Source organism: Astyanax mexicanus, chromosome 1 (genome assembly GCF_023375975.1).
Source record: "Astyanax mexicanus isolate ESR-SI-001 chromosome 1, AstMex3_surface, whole genome shotgun sequence".
In the NCBI taxonomy this organism is placed as follows: domain Eukaryota; kingdom Metazoa; phylum Chordata; class Actinopteri; order Characiformes; family Acestrorhamphidae; genus Astyanax; species Astyanax mexicanus.
Genome location: NC_064408.1, coordinates 16388687 through 16405414, shown reverse-complemented (window position 1 = coordinate 16405414; position 16728 = coordinate 16388687). Strand labels below are relative to the sequence as shown.

The following is a 16728-nucleotide window of genomic DNA, read 5'->3' as shown; positions in this document are numbered from 1 at the left end:
GAGAATCCTACCTAGTGCTGCTTTAATGCACCTTATAATCCTTATGCACCTTAGGTATGAAAATAAACCAGAAAAAAGACATTCATTGATAGTCCGTAAAATACCATTAATTGCTTCAAAATTGCTCACACCTGGACTCTTTAGTATAAATAGCTCTTGTTTCAATTCACTAGTCACTCAGTATTGAATCTATCTCGTGTAGCTCTTCTACCTCACATTTTCTTTGTACTTTGTTTTTCTCATTGCCGACCCCTTTGTTCCTTTTGACCACTTTGCCCTTTGTTTATTTTTTTGTTCTCTCTAATTATCGACCTTTTTTCTGTTTAACTAACCATTCTTTTGCCTAGTCCTTTTTTCTTGTGTTTTTGAACTCCTACAGTATGAGCTCCTTTGTCTGGTTTACGCTGCCATTCTATTACTGGTCCTGCCTGCCCCTGACTATTCATATCTGTTAAATCCTTTTATTAATAAACGATTTGTTTTGTAATCATCGCTTGTCTGTCCCGTGTTTGACTCCTGTGATAGTTATCCAACATTATCAAGCCGTTAGCTGATAGCACCCTGGCTTACCGGAACACTCAGGGTTCCTCAGTGTAGCAATGTCGGGTGGCATTTACTAGCACTAAGCACTGCTAACCACGACTAGCTCTGCTGCTGATTGTGCTAAAATACTGGAAATCTAACCTATCCGTAAATAAACGGAAGCACTTTACTCACCCAAATAAACAGTTTTCAGGAGAGAAATCCTTGTAGATTAACATCCAGTGCTTGTTTGACTTTAATATAATTTTTTAAGAATTACAGTCTTATCTTTCAAGGCGCCCCCAGCGGCTTGACCTGCTGAATTAGAAGGAAAACATGGCGACACCCCTGTTCCTTACTAGTGTTGCTTAAAATGCACCATATAATCTGGTGCCCTTATGTATGAAAATAGACTCGAAAATAGACATTCATTGATAGTGTGCCTATTAATTTGGTGCACGTTATAGTCCATTAAATACGGTAAACAGCCCTAGTATTAATTACAGTACTTCACCTCCCCATGTAAATCAAACACTGTCCAAATTAAATGAATTAAAGCGCTGTAGAAATTTTCAGATTACATTTTTTCCTCCTATCCTCCATCTGAATTCTATTCATATTCTTCAGTTTTGCAGGAGACAGAAAACAGGCACGTTTTGTTGGGGGGGAACCACCCGTTCTAGCAGACAGATGCAACACCTTTCAGAGAACCCAGACACTACACACTCCACTGACTTCCTGTGAGTAAGCCTCAGCATGACTCACGCTGCTCCATTCACTCCCACTCTACTGATCGATAATGAATTTGGGTTAACTGACCCAAGCGCTGACTCACAGGGTGTGGGGTCAGCCCGGTGCTTTGGACTGAATCAGAACAAAGGCTCACGGAACTACTTTTGTGGTCAGAATACTAAGGAATTAAAACCAGACGTTTTTCACTTTGTGGAGATTTTTTTTTTCCAGATACAGGTATGACTTTAACACATTTTAGTTGATGGTGAACTTAAACAAATGCATGTGATGGCTGAGGACATGGTGGATCTATCTGCTTGTAGCCTGATGCTAACCACGACTAGCACTGCTGGAGCAGCTTTAGAATTAACCTCTAACCGCGCTAAGCACTAGCTCTTTCTCTGTTCAGAGTTAAATATACATTAACACATTTACTGTTTTAGAACACGCTATGTGGAATTATCCAATAGCTAATATCGCCCTGGCTTACCGGAATACTCAGGGTTTCTCAGTGTAACACTGTTGGGCGACATTTACTAGCACTAACCGCGGCTAGCGCTTGCGGTTAGCCGCTAATGCTAATGTTAATGCTAGTGGAACTCTCGAAATCTTAGCTTATTGCAAATAAACGGAAGCGCTTTACTCACCCAAATAAACAGTTTTTAGGAGAGAAATCTGTGTAGATTAACATCCAGCACTCGTCTGACTGTGAAAGAAATTTTTTTTTAGCTGCATTTTTGTTTACTTAGCTTAGCTTTACCGAACTTAGTTACTCCCCTGCGACCACCACCCAGCGGCAGGACCTGCTGAGTTAAAAGGAAAACATGGCAACACCCCTGTTCCTTACTAGTGTTGCATAGTGTGGTTTATAATCCGGTGTGCCTTATGTATGAAAATAGACCCAAAAAAAAGAGATTCAATGATAATGCACTGCTACAACAGGCTCTTAAAGTCTGGTAAGTTGTAAGCTGGAGCTGCTGCAAATATCTGACTGGAGTTATTAGACCAGGAAACCACCTTTTATTGCTTTAATGTCCAATTTTATTTCCAAGATGTCTGTTGTAGGCACTTTTTCTGGTGAAGAGAGACTAGTATTCATACTGTATGTGTCACGACACATTCTTTCTGTAATAATCAGCCTTTCCATTGATTCAGCCCAGATAAGATCACCATTGTTGCCCATGTGCATCAGTGAACCCAGTGGTACGCAACACCTGCTACTGGATTTGTGGTTTGTCCTTTAGTACCAGTGTTGATTGTTCATTCTCACCACTGCTTTCCGGGAATACTTCACAGGCTTTAGAGATTAATTTATGACCATCAATTTAAGTCTTAGTCATCTTTAGAACTTTGGAATTCTTTTGTCTTTATACTTACCTACCACTTCCATATCTTCACTGTTTAGTTAGCACCTTGATGCTGAACAAGAAAACAAGTTCATATTCAAAAAGTTTTAAGAGTTCAGGAATCAATATTTGATGGAATAACCCTGGTTTTTAATCACAGTTTTCATGCATCTTGGCATGTTCTCCTCCACCAGTCTTACACACTGCTTTTGGATAACTTTATGGCACTCCTTGAGCAAAAATTCAAGCAGTTCAACTTGGTTTGATGGCTTGTGATCATCCATCTTCCTCTTGATTATATTCCAGAGATTTTCAATTTGGTAAAATCGAAGAAACTCATCGTTTTTAAGTTATCTCTTTATTTTCAGCATGAAATTAGTACAAATGCATAAAGCACGTTTGCTATAGCAGCATGGATAAGTGTGAATTAATAGCATTAAACTGATTAAGTGTCTCAGCGCAGATAAAACGTTGATGTTGTTTTAAATATGTAATCGTCCTTGTAAAGTGTCGTTGCACCCTCCCAGTGTTGGTTGCATATGTGTCCTAATGATTAGGGAGAAAAGGTATGGGGAGAAAAATTAATAAAATTATAAGTAAAGTGTTTATAAATAATACAAAATAACCAAAAACTATTTCCTGTGTTTTTTAGAAGACTGTCAACGTTAAAGCGTTAACGCACACTGTTAATTTGGAATCAGTAATGCGTAACTATTTTTTTTAACGGAAGTTAAATAAGGCTCCAAGTTTGACCCCTACTTACGCCGTAATCTGCCCCGCCCCCGCCCAACACACTGTTCCGTTTTCTGGCTGAATGATTGAACGGCGCGCTCTTACAGTTTCCAGCAGTAACACTCCAGTTCCGACCCCGTTATAGATATCTTGCTCTCTCTCTCTCTCTCTCTCTCTCTCTATCTCACACTCACACACACATGCGCACGCACACTCTTTCCTGCCCCTCATCATCTTTTTATTCTCATCAAATTAAGTTTGAATTCAGAAATCCTCACAACCACATTTACAATCCAACATATCATGCATTCTTTATTCCAGCACCCTTCGTTGATTTTATCTCCCCTCAAACATACAAGTATATACTAGTATTTTAATTGACACCACTAATATACATATAATTGCATTTTACATTTCATACATTGATTTACTTCTGAAGAAAAACAAATGCGATTAATCGCAGTTAATCACAGGATTTTGTTGTGATTAATCAGATTACATTTTTTAATTGATTGACACCACTACTTTATTTATTTGTTTCTCTCTCTCTCTTGCTTGCTCTCGCCCTGTTTTTCTCTCTGTCTCTATCTCTTTCTCTCCCCCCTTTCCCTCTCTGCTCTTGTCACAGTAATGGTCCTTGGCCTGCTCTTGCAGCGAGGCCTCAGTAAGGGAGCGCTCTCTGGCTGAAGCATTACAGCTCTTTAGCCTGTGTAAACACACACTCGGCAAAACTCCACAAGAAACTCTTTGGCCCTGCTCGCTGACCTACACACACTCTCAGAGGCTTGAACTCAGTGACGCCTTGGCTGGGGCCTGTTTGGTTTGTTTTTAAAGGACACAGATTTCCGTTTTTCTTTATATACTAATGTGGTCTCAGTGTTTTGGATGGGGAAATAGCTTTTGAAAATACTTCTGCTTCCTTTATTTATATGGGGTAAAAAACAAAGACACACAGGCTTTTTGAAGGATATATATTGTCTCAGATATTATTGTGACCATTTTATGCCACTAATATAATATAAATAATAGCATAATTAAGCAATAATATACTTGAGCTTCATGCAATGATGTGTAAAACTGTGGTATAATCAAAATAATACACTCAAGGTTCATGCTATAATGTGTAATAAATGTTATAGCGCGAACCTCAAGTGTATTAGTTTGATTGTACCACAGTTCCATTATCGCAGTTTATTAGAAGGTTTTGAGTTAAAGAGGATGAGAAAATATGATCTGTTTGGTTATAAAATAGTTCCATTGCTGCTCTGTTTGTAGCTGCACTGTTTGGCTTGTAAGTGCTGAGTCGTTGCTAGATTACCTGTATGTAGCGGAGTAATACATGGAGAGCTTTGGTTACGGTGCATTACTGGCTGATAATGGCATTCATAGAACATCTCCCAGCCAATCACATTGCAGGGTCAGAAGTAACTGTGGTATAATAGTGCATTTATGAATTATGTATTCTAGGGGGCCTGCAGAAAGAGATTAAAATAGCCCAATTATTGTAAATACAAATATAACATACTGGTCCATACTGGTTGACATACCGACCTCTTCTCGGCAAGTTACAACAATAATCAATATGGAGGTCATTACAAATAAAAAAAGTAGTTTTATATATGGTACAATAAGTTGAAAAATGTAAATGTAATTATCATGACAAGCCAACACACACACACACACACACACACAGTTAGTGAAGCTAGAAGGTGCCACTTGTTGTAAAAGTGTTTGCCCACTGGCACCGTATCCACTAGGTGCATGAGAAACTGGCTCACACTGCCCGGGTCGTTTTGTTGACTTGATGAATGTCCTGTTCCTTCTTTGTCTTCACTGCCCCTCGTCTCCATCTAAAACTAATGTGAATCACTTACAATGTGACCGTCAAAGAGATGACAAAGAAAGAGAGACAAAGAATGACAGAGAGAGAAAGTAAAGGAGACAGAGAGAGAGAGAGAGAGAGAGGGAGAGACAGCGACACACCAAGGGACACAAAGGAAACTTCATGTCACTGACACACAGCTGCTTATTAAAACTACGACCAGTAACACTTGCCAAAATCTGACCTTTCAGTGTACATCTTGATGGGGGTTTAATAGGTGGTCTGTCTTATATCATGTGATGTAATACACAGCTCTGGAAAAAATAAGAGACCACTTAAAAATGATGAGCTTCTTTTAGATTTTACCAAATTGAAAACCACTGGAATATAATCAAGAGGAAGATGGATGACCATAAGCCATCAAACCAAACTGAACTGCTGGAATTTTTGCACCAGGAGTAAAGGCATAAAGTTATCCAAAAGCAGTGTGTAAGACTGGTGGAGGAGAACATGCCAAGATGCATAAAAGTGTGATTAAAAACCAGGATTATTCCAGCCAATATTAATTTCTGAACTCTGCTAATAAATGCTCTAAATGACAATATTTCTATTTGGAATTTGGGAGAAATGTTGTCTGTAGTGTAAAGAATAAAACAACAATTTTATTTGTACTCAAACATATACCTATAAATAGCAAAATCATAAAAAAACTGATTCAGAAACTGAAGTGGTCTCTTCATTTTTTCCAGAGCTGTATTGTGTGCTCACACTATGTGTTCTATACTGTGAAAGCTCTACAGTCTGCAGGACTGTACCTGTAGACACTCAAAGAGGTGACCTCTGCCATGGGGAGGGCGGTGATGTTGTTACTTACCACACTACACCAGTGAGCATTAATATAGTCGCTTTAACCAGTGTCTCTCGACTCGCGCTGACACATGATCAGCTGCGCGTCCACATCTGCTGTAAACACACACTGCAATGCAAGTCCGTCAACAGGCTCTGATATCAAACACACAGAGACACGGGGTCATCAGCCATAAATAAACAACTCTGAGAACATCCGACAGCTCTTTCACAGCCCAGCCATTCTCAACAAATGCATATGACCATGTTCGCATGCTTTCTGGCTTAGGTAGAATGTAAGAACATGAATTCATGTGCATGTCAGCACATAAACACATACTTTCACTAACATATTCTTTATTTATGTTTATAATATTATAATAACAGGATATCATTAGTTTAAGAGACAAGTATATTAAATATAGCAGTATGTTTAGCTTTTTAATTCCCTAAAGTTACTACACAAGACAAAAACATTTGTCTACAAATACCTCAGAATATAGATAATGAAAAATGTAGTAATGATTCAATGGTAAGAGAGTGGTATTTTTGATTATACCTGGTTTAACATTGTTTAATACCAGGGTCCACTACAATTAAAAGAGGGTTTTGACTGTTCTGACCTTTGGGTTTGCATAAGGAAACCCGTATTTTAGCGATCTGTATCACACAGTGGATTGCACATTAATTGTGGATTGCACAGCTTAATTTAGGGCGTGTCGGTGTGTGTTTGGTATCGTGAGAACGCAAAAAATACGCCTTGCAGAGCTCGAAACAAGCAAAAGGAGTGTACTAATTCTCTTAATTAATCATTGGTGTGGTAAATTTTGGGCATAATGTAAAATAAACCAATCAGTGTGTCCCTTACCTCAAATCTCCTTTTAAGAGGCAGGGGCGCTTTGACTTTGGCACGTTTATATCATAACAGCGTGGCACTTTGTGTAACTCAGCAGAGGATACTGACCTGATAATGACCAGCAGCTCATTTAAAGGAACAGGAACATTATTTTATTCTTTATTCTATTTATTGTTGAGTTAGAAGTCAGGTTCCATGTGCTTCCGTGAGCGGGGTGTGCAGCATGGCACACCTATAGGAATGGACTCTGATGATTGACTGTTGTCATGGTTTTAATCAGTCAGTGGTGCACCTGGGTTTTGTGCTGCCAAAATACTGTAGCAACACAACAGAAAATTACCTGAACACACCTTATTTCCAGACCACCACACCCATCAGTGTAGATTTATTCCTAAACTCTGACGTTGTTTTGATGGCGTGGGCGCAAGGCGTGAAACTAGGCTGTTGATGCGGTGTAAGATAGGAATGAGCATCGCGACACACCCTGCGCAGGGTGTGCGATAGGGCCATAGGTATCTGTTTGCTTAACACACATACCATCATTGTGTAGTCATTCCCCTCCAGGCTACCTTACTGTGGGTGTTAATTTGTAAACCATGAGTTATTATTGCTTGTGTGGCCTTGATGTTGAAGGCTACAAAAGATTAATACAACTTACTCTGTATATACAGGTTACTTTGAAGTAAATTAATTAATTTAGTGGATAATTTTTAGTTTGAGCTCAGTGGACCAAATTTCTTTGGGTAGTTTAGCTCTGTGTGTAGTTTTGTAAAGATGTTTTTATGTTTAAAACACGCAAATTATTTGTGTGACTTAATTAAGATTTTCTAGGGGCGCCGAGTGGTCCAGCGGTCTAATGCGCTGCCACTATGAGCGGGAGGTCGCAGGTTCGAACCCCCGCTCATGCAGCTTTGCCATCAAGCTGCCGGTTCTTAGAGGGAGCTCTGCTCCCTCTGGGGTGGGTAGATGGCGCTCTCTCCCCATCACACTTAAGGTGATGCTGGGCGGCATGAGGATGTATCAGAACCTAGCCGCTGTGCTTTCCTCCGAGTGCACTAGCTGCTCAGGCAATGATTCATCAGCAGCAGCTCGAAAAAAGGGGTGATTGACTTCACACGTGTCGGAGGAGGCGTGTGCTCATCCGCATCTTACAAGGGTCACGGGCGTCACCGGTGATGGGGACGCACAAAGGGGTGGGGCAATTGGATATCCAAAATTGGGAGAAAATGGGGAAAAATCAGAAATAAAATTATATAAATTAAGATTTTGTTTTTGCTTTTTTGTCATACTGATTTTTTTCTGAAACAAACTTTAATATCAGAAAAATAGGACCTGTGTAAATATAAGCACTTTTCAAGGCTAATTTTATTTAGTAAATTTTTTTTTACAAAAATCTAAATCTATCTAGCCCTGGGTAAAAATGTGTAAAAATGTGTTTGTTCCACCTTGGCAGCAACAACTGCAATCAAGCTTTACCGATAATTCTTGGTCAGCAGTATTTTTGCTTTGGAACTCTTTCATAAATACCATTTTTGAACAGTCTCTTTCTTATTATTAAATCATTAACTCTGACCTTAACCGAGACAAGTGAGACCTGCAGTTCTTTAAATGTTGTTTTGGGTTCTTTTGTGACCTTCTGGTTGAATTGTCCATGCCCTTTTGCAGTAATTTCTGTTGGCTGGCCACTCCTGAAATATAACCTTTTCCAGACTGATAGATGATCAGGTGACTTTGTTTTCTCATCTGTTTTTGAGTTTCTTCAGATCGGGCCATAATATATTGCTTTTAAGATCTTTTATCTGCTTCATGTTGTCATACAGGTTCTATTAAGTGATTTCTTGATTCTACAGGTCTGACACTAATCAGACCTGTTTGTGGTTAGTAGTGAAATTGAACTCACTTTTCCAAAAAGTGTGATTAATTACAGTTCATTTATGAGGTGGAAAAAACACACTTTTTTATTACAAAGGCTAGATTGGTTTGGATAGTTAAATTTAGGTAAATAAATACGATCATCATTTAAAAAGGGCTTTTTATATTTACTCAGGTTATATTTGTTAGATATTAAAGTTTGATTATTCATCTGAAAAATGTAGGTATGACAAAATTCAAAAACAAAAGAAATCTGTAAGGGGCAAATACTTTTCACCTCAAGTGTATGTATGGATTTGTGGTTTGGTTTTAAACAGTACGGTTTTAATAAAATGTTATAAAAGACATCACTTTTGAAGAGTGTTTAATTGAATTATTTTGATCACTCTAATCTAATAAAATATTGCATGATTTTGTTGTATTAGCCAAGCGATATATCGGTTAAACTGTAGCGCTGGAGGCCTCCTGCTCACAGGCGAGTGAGAAAGGGCAGTTTCTTCCCGGAGCGCGGCGGTATTGTAACAGTGTGAGATGGGAGCCTTCAGGACTAAATGGGTTTTTATTGAAAGGAAACCTGCCAGAGCCAGATAAAGGAGAATGGGCTTCTGGACATGAAGAGACGGGTCAGGGAGTTCACGCTCAAAAGACTGGCTTTTCATCACCACAACGCATATGTGTGTATGTGTGTGTGTGTGTGAGAGAGAGAGTGTTTAAGCATGCCTGTGAAAGCATATGCATAGTATTCAAATCAGAGCGTGTGTATATTTATCAAAGCTTTCACCTCCGAGCCCTTTTCTGTCCTGTGCAAATTGAGACAAAGTGGCCGAGGAGCTGACCGAGTGAGTGCATGTGTTCATGTGTGTGTGTGTGTATGAATGCATGTAAGTGTGTGTGTGTGTGTGAGAGAGAGAGAAAGAGAGAAATGGAAGTACCTGTTTTCAGTGCGGTGTAAAAAAATGATCTACTTGATGTGTTTGTCCAACAGTGTGAAGGTACTTGAGGTGTACATTCTTTGCACACACATATATGTGTGTGTGTCCGTGCATGTGTGTGCGTGTGTGTTGCGGCTCACTGAGGTGTAGTGCCCTCTTACCTTAGCACAGAGGAATGCGGGTGACGAATAAAGCGGTGTGAAGTGAGAGAGTGTGAAGAGAGAGCCAGAGTTTCACAGTGAGTCTATTCATCCACACTGACTGCCCGCTCCTGCTATACGCATACACAAAGACCCAGAGAGAGAGAGAGAGAGAGAGAGAGAGAGAGAGAAAGAGAGAGAGAAAGAGAGAGAGAGAGAGAGAGAGAGAAAGAGAAAGAGAGAGAGAGAGAGAGAGAAAGAGAGAGAGAGAGAAAGAGAGAGAGAGAGAGAGAGAGAGAGAGACATGCATACATACACACTAAGCTTTAAAGAGCACTTCAGCCTAAACACACACACTCCATATTTATTACTGTGTTATAATACACATTTCTATGATGCCATAGAATGCCATTGCTTAATAATGGTGTAATATTATACCTAAGCACTGAAGCACTAAAGATATCTATGACTACCTATAAATCAGCAAAGCTGCATGACTGATCTCAGACATCTTCTACCTCACTTTAACACTGTTTACATGTCAGCCTTACATAATTATTAAAATTTTATAAAGTTTTTTAAAGTTTTATAAATGTTTCACAACCATTAATACTTTACAAGAACAAGAATCCTACCTATATTGTCCAGTTTATAGTTATTTATCATCTGTTTGCCGGGTAATATCCAGTGTACCGCATCTGTTTCAGCTCATCCCAACCTTCAGGAGGATCTGAATGGAGAAATCAGGTGGATCCGATTAAAGCCGCAGTAAAACTCTGCAGGATAATTACCAGGAGTGAGACACATTAACAGCCAATTACTTGGACACTTCTGCTGCAGACCGTTACTCAACCTTTTGTTCTGTGCTAATAAATATGCTGCCCGTTAACCTTTTGCATAAAAGAAAAAGTGATGTTTGTTTTATTAAAGAAGTGCGAGCTCCACCCTGTCTGTTCTGCCTGACCAATCCTGCTTCTCTATATTTTTAATTGTGTAAAACATTTAAACGTTAGTTTTTTTGGATGCTAGTATTTTATATTATCATACGTTTCAAATATCATGTTGAAAGACACATGTTGATACGTTTCAGAGCTAAGCGCTGCCACAGTGATCGGGAGAACGCTGGTTCGAATCCCGGTCATGTAGCTTGCCATCAGCTGCCGGAGCCCAGAGAGAGTGATGTTGCTCAGCACAAGGCTGCAACTGTAAGCTGATGTATATGAACCCAGTCGCTGCTCTTTCCTCCGAGTGCACTGTGATGCTACTCAGCAATGCTGCATCAGCAGGTGGCTGGCTTCACATGTATCAAAGGAGGCACGTACTAGTCTTCACCATCCTGCTGTAGGGGCATCACTAATAATAGGTTGAGTCCTAATGAGTGCGTTGAGTAATTGGCCTTCTAAATTGGGGAGAAAATGGGATAAAAAGTGATTAACAGCGCTGCAGATGAACCTAAAATGACGGACAAGCAGTTGCATCAAAAATTAGCTTATGTTTAAATTAATATGTGGCAATAAATGTTAAAAAATACATTAAAAAAATGATTAAAGTTATATATTTATATTTTACACAAACATGCACTTACAAAGTTGTAAAACAGGAACTAGAATCATGTCCCGTGACTAATGCCTTGTCTTATAGAAGCTAAAGAATCATGCGATGACCTGCAGTATATGCGTATGGAGCCTCCTGCACTAAATGTTGATGTGTCAAAGGCGCTTTTCCCTTCACACGGACAGTCCTAGCCAGACACTGCCGGTCATGATCATTGTCACACACTGTGCTGCTGTCTGTCCACTGTCTACTGTCCCATGAATCTGGCAACTGCTATTTATGGTCTCTTGTTGTTAACATAATAGCCAATGTTCAGCTTCACTCACACAAGATAACACCTTACAACCTATACAGGTGTGGGCACCCCAAGCCTTTTCCTTAGGTCAAATATTAAGCATCCAGATAATACACTTTGGTGTTTAGTAATATAACATTAAATAAGTTTGTAAAAAATACAGTACTACTTAGTGAATGCAGTCGCAAACTGTTAACCCCTTCACACCCTGCATCCATTACAATAAACATTGTGTTTTTTCCTTATCTTTAAATGTTTAAAATTTTGTACATAACACTATTTTAGAGCTGTTGTCCATCAGAATAGAAGCAGCCAATCAACACGTTTATAAATCAATGAAACCAGTAACCTGGCCCCGCCCACTACAAAAACACTGGAAAAACACAGTAGTACTAGAGCCATTGAGGCAAACTAACAGCATTTTTTACTCATTTAATGTGATTTATAAAATGTTTTATTTAAAAAAAAGGTCAATATGAAATATATAATATTACACACAATCTTCTTCCAATGCAATGGAAATAAAAGCTATATAGCTATAAAATATTTTAGTTAATTGGATCTATTTGCTATAAACTGTATATTTTATAGTAGAATATATAGTAGAGTCTTCTTTTCTGTGCATTTCAGACAGAAAACAGCATTCTTACATTTTTTTTTCAATCACTGGAGATAATTCAAGTCTGAAAGGGTTAATATTTAAAATGGTACTTATTTTTGCCCGTTATTACCAGTATTTTATTTAATTTTAATATGTGATAAACATTGTATATTGTCTGTATATATAGTTTCTGTCACCCAAAAATATATCTGTATTTTTACAGTTAAGATTTGTTCTTTCACCTGTAAAGCTGTTTTGTAATGATGTACTGATGATGTATAATTAATATTATTATTATTATTATTATTAGTCTGTTGATCTGCATCTCGAGGAGTCCTGCATTATCCTATCGTTTGGTCGTTTCCCCCCTTTAGCTGGGCCCTCTGCTCAGTATCGGGTGGCCCGGTTCAGCGTGTCCTCAAACAACCCGAGCGGCGCACAGGAAAGAGGCCCCGATGTGGGGGAAGGACCACCTCCGTCCCAGCCTGCGCTGCACAGCCCGCGCTCCACAGCATTCCAGAAGCTGCTGCAGCGGCGGATCCATGCTGCAAACACACAGCCCTCGCTCTAATAGAGCAGTCAGCCTGATTTTTTTTTTGTTCGGTTTTGTTTTACGGTGTCGTAAAATTAAGCCTGATTCATGAGTTAGGCGGCACAGTGCAGCGGCGCTCGTGCACATGTAGCAACCAGGCGTATAGTTATGCAGAGAATGAGACAATAGCCAGACCCGTACACACAGCAACACGCAGCACGCACCCGCTCTTTTCTCTGCTCAGGACGTGACATCATATATGCGAACCATATGTATTGTGAATGTAGTACCTACTGTATGTGTAGTAATGCACTCCATATGGGGTAGCGAGAGAAACTATATGCAAAAAAAAATCAGTTTATTCTGTATATAAAAGTATTAAAAAGTACTTACTATAAATGTTGTTATTAATAATACTGATCAAATATTTTATACATAACTGATGTTAGATCAAAACCTTTCCAAACTTTCCAAATGACAACTTTACAAAAAAGAAATGACAAAAGCTTCTTAAATTTGTATTCATTTTTTATATAAAATTTTCTTTCTAATTTTCTCCTGTTTTTCTCCCAATTTATTTGGCCAATTGTCTCACCCATTCAGCTTTTACTCAGCTATATATCTCCCTATCACTAATGATGCATCAACACCAGGAAGGTGAAGACTAGCACACGCCTCCACATGTGAAGTCATCCACCTGCCACCTGCTGATGTAGCATTGCCGATTAGCATCACAGCGCGTTTGCAGGAAAGCGCAGCAACTTGGTTCTGATACATTAGCTCACAGACGCAGCCTTGTGCTGATCGACATCACCCTTTGGAGTGACGTGGGGAAAGAGAGCGCCATCTACACACCCAGAGAGAAGAAGACCAATTGTGCTCTCTCAGGGCTCCGACCATCCCTGCTAAGCCTAATATATTCATTCTAAAAACTGGGGTGTTGGGTCGCTTTTTGCAGGAGTTCAGGTCGCTTCTTTACGTGTCTTTATGTACTTACGTCACATGTACAGCCTTCAAAACGGATCCGGCTCAGTTTTACTGAATGCGAGCGGCTGATGGAGCAATGGAAACTTCAGAAGGGGAAACTCAGTAGCTCATTCATTTACACTGACAAAACTGACAACCGTATAGAATAACTCATATCTTCTGAAGACATTTCCTAGCGTTATCTGACTGAGCGCACTCTCTCTCCGTCTCTGACTGAACATAACCTGGAATCGGATTCATCCACTCTGAATGGAGACCGCATCACACCCGCCCAGCTTAACATTATTTTTTAACATGTTTTTCACCAGAGAGGGCCCTAATTCCCCCAAATCCCAAAATGTATGGGCATTAGCTTTAAATATGGAGTGTAAGAAATATTGTTATATTAAAATTTGTTGCGATATTGAATAGATTCTCAAAAACAAAGTATAGTTTTTTTGTAGTAAAAAAGGGCTTTTCTGAGTGAAATATACAGTAGAATTTTTGCACATTGACTGGTCTGTTCCCACTTCCATCTAGGTTGTTGTAGGAAGGATGTTGTGGTATGCCAGGTGGTTTATATGGTGTTGCTAGCTGTTTGCTGTGATATCCCAGGTGGTATATAGTTTTTATAGTGGTGTTGCTTATGTGGTTGCTAAGGTGTTTCTAGGTGGTTGCTGTGGTATCCCAGGTTGTTGCTATGATTCTACATGCTTGCTAGATGGGTTCTGCAATGTAGCGATTACTACAGTGATGTGATTATTGCAATGATATTTCATGCAGATGCTATGATGTCATTTAGTGAGATCATATCATAATACGCAGAAATGGATTTCCCCTTTCTTTACCAAGAAAATGTGTTGCTTATTCTTGTCATTTTATTTAATGTAGTATAATCTCTCTCTCTCTCTCTCTCTCTCTCTCTCTCTCTCTCTCTCTGTCTGTCTCTTTCTCTCTCTCTCTCTCTCCCTCTCTCTCTCTCTCTCACTCTCTCTTACACACACACACACACACACATACACATGCTGTAGGCCTGTTCATCCATGGCCTGCTGTTTCTTTGTTCTGTGGGCAAATATCCTCACTGTGCACATGGCTTCTTATGGAAGTGAACATATGATTGTGATTTTCTGGCTGCTGCAGTAAACAGAACACACACACAAACACACACACAAACACACACACACCACAGACCCTGGCCCTGCGTCCTGACACACAGCTACGCACTAAGCGCTCTGAGGAATGCCAAGCAGACAGGCAGCAGAAACACAATACTAGACTGTGTGTGTGTATATGTGCGTATGTGTGTGTGTGTGTGTGTGTAGAAGGGAGCAAAAGTAGAAGAGCCAGAGTATTTGAAACAGAGAAAGCAGCCCAGAAGGTTGAAAGACAGACGTGGGGAAAAAGCAAAATAGTGTGGAGAAGGAGCGAGAGAATGGGGAGTGAAGAAGTGTGAAAGACAAGAGAATAAACCCTGACAAGCCCACAGTTACTACTGTCAGTCTTACTTTACATTTGATTTACATTACATAATTATTTATATGCCTTTACATAATTATCCCTTCAGGACAGAGTAAATCTGACGCAATAAAACAGCTTCATTCGTAACCCTCTACTCTTCTCTGCTAATAGTGACATTTCTCATTGCTGGCCTGGAATTATTTGTTTATTTAATATGAAATTAATGGGATTGAAAAACAAAAATGATCAATTTTAATGCAACTTTTTTCCCTCCATAGATATATTGAGTGAATAAAACAGAATATAGCTCCTACAAGAAACAATGTTATGTTTATTAGCCATTGTACTTCTACTGAGATCAGAAATGTCATAACCAGGGAGCACAATTACAATTAGCCAAGACTGTAATTTTAAACTTATTAATCAATTTCTTTATAAAACATGAGCAGACCATTGTTTAGATTTCAGCATACCCGTGATGCAGAAAGCACAATCCTAATTAGTACAGCTTTAACATATTTGATTTCATTATTAAAATGTTTTTTATTTTATTTTATTTTTGTAAAATCAAATTTAAAGAGCCAGTTTGATCCATTAATAAGCATCTCACTGTTGTGACTTTCAGGAAATTAGTTATTGCTCATTTGGGCCATACATCAATAAGAGCTTAGGAGCTGTGCCCAATATTGAAAATTACGCTCTAGTCACTATAGAGTGCACTAAACTTATAGGGTACCACCATTTTTTCCAGATTTGCTTTGTTTATGTCTAAGGGGCAATTTAATAAACAACAGGTAAAAATATCAAAAATAACAATCATTAACAATAATTCTAATGTCCATGCAATGAATATGAACACATAATTAGCAGTCTAATGGCTTTAGGCACGAAAGTCCCTCTCTCTCTCTCTCTCTCTCTCTCTCTCTCTCTCTCTCTATTAGTCCGGCATTTGAATCTATGAATGAATAAATTAATCTATGATTCTAGCTTAAGAAACTTGAAGGTGCTGAAGAACTTTGAAGCAATTTTGAATTTTGAAGAAAACCACAAAACAGAGTTGTAGCAGTCCGAGTGTACTAGGATATACCAGGATCTCAGCATCTTTATAAGCAATACTCTACTGTAAACTTAGAAGTGATTAAGATTTTATTTGCATTCTGTATCAGCAGATTCAGTTCTGAACTTTAAACATTTTTTCCGTTTGTTTAAATATGAGGAATTGTCAGGAGCAGCAAGGAAGACGCTGTTGCGAGTAATATTTATCAAAACAGAAATAAACCAAATAAATAATAACAAAAACAGAATGAATAAACAAACAGGACTAATGAACAAAAACAAGAAATAAATAGAGACATGGAACGAGCAACCTAACCGATGTGAAAACGTACAAGAACTGACACGGGACTCTGAAACAAAGGGAATATATATATATATATATATATACACTGAGTAACAGGAAACACCTGGGGACAGGTAACGAGGGGGCGGAGTTACAAGTGAACACAGGTGGGAGCACTGAA

General features: G+C 38.9%; 1 long non-coding RNA gene across 3 annotated transcripts in view; it reads left to right on the top strand.

Annotated features, from left to right (window-relative positions):
* The window catches only part of LOC103040896 (uncharacterized), a 136417-nt gene that overhangs the window by 70266 nt on the left and 49423 nt on the right, over positions 1–16728 (top strand). The window contains exon 6 of one of the 3 annotated variants that reach the window (XR_002649656.2): positions 10508–14592. The exons of the other annotated variants lie outside the window; for them this stretch is intronic. This is a non-coding gene — a long non-coding RNA (uncharacterized LOC103040896). Of the gene's footprint in view, positions 1–10507; positions 14593–16728 lie in introns of those variants that run through there. 3 annotated transcript variants of the gene reach the window in all.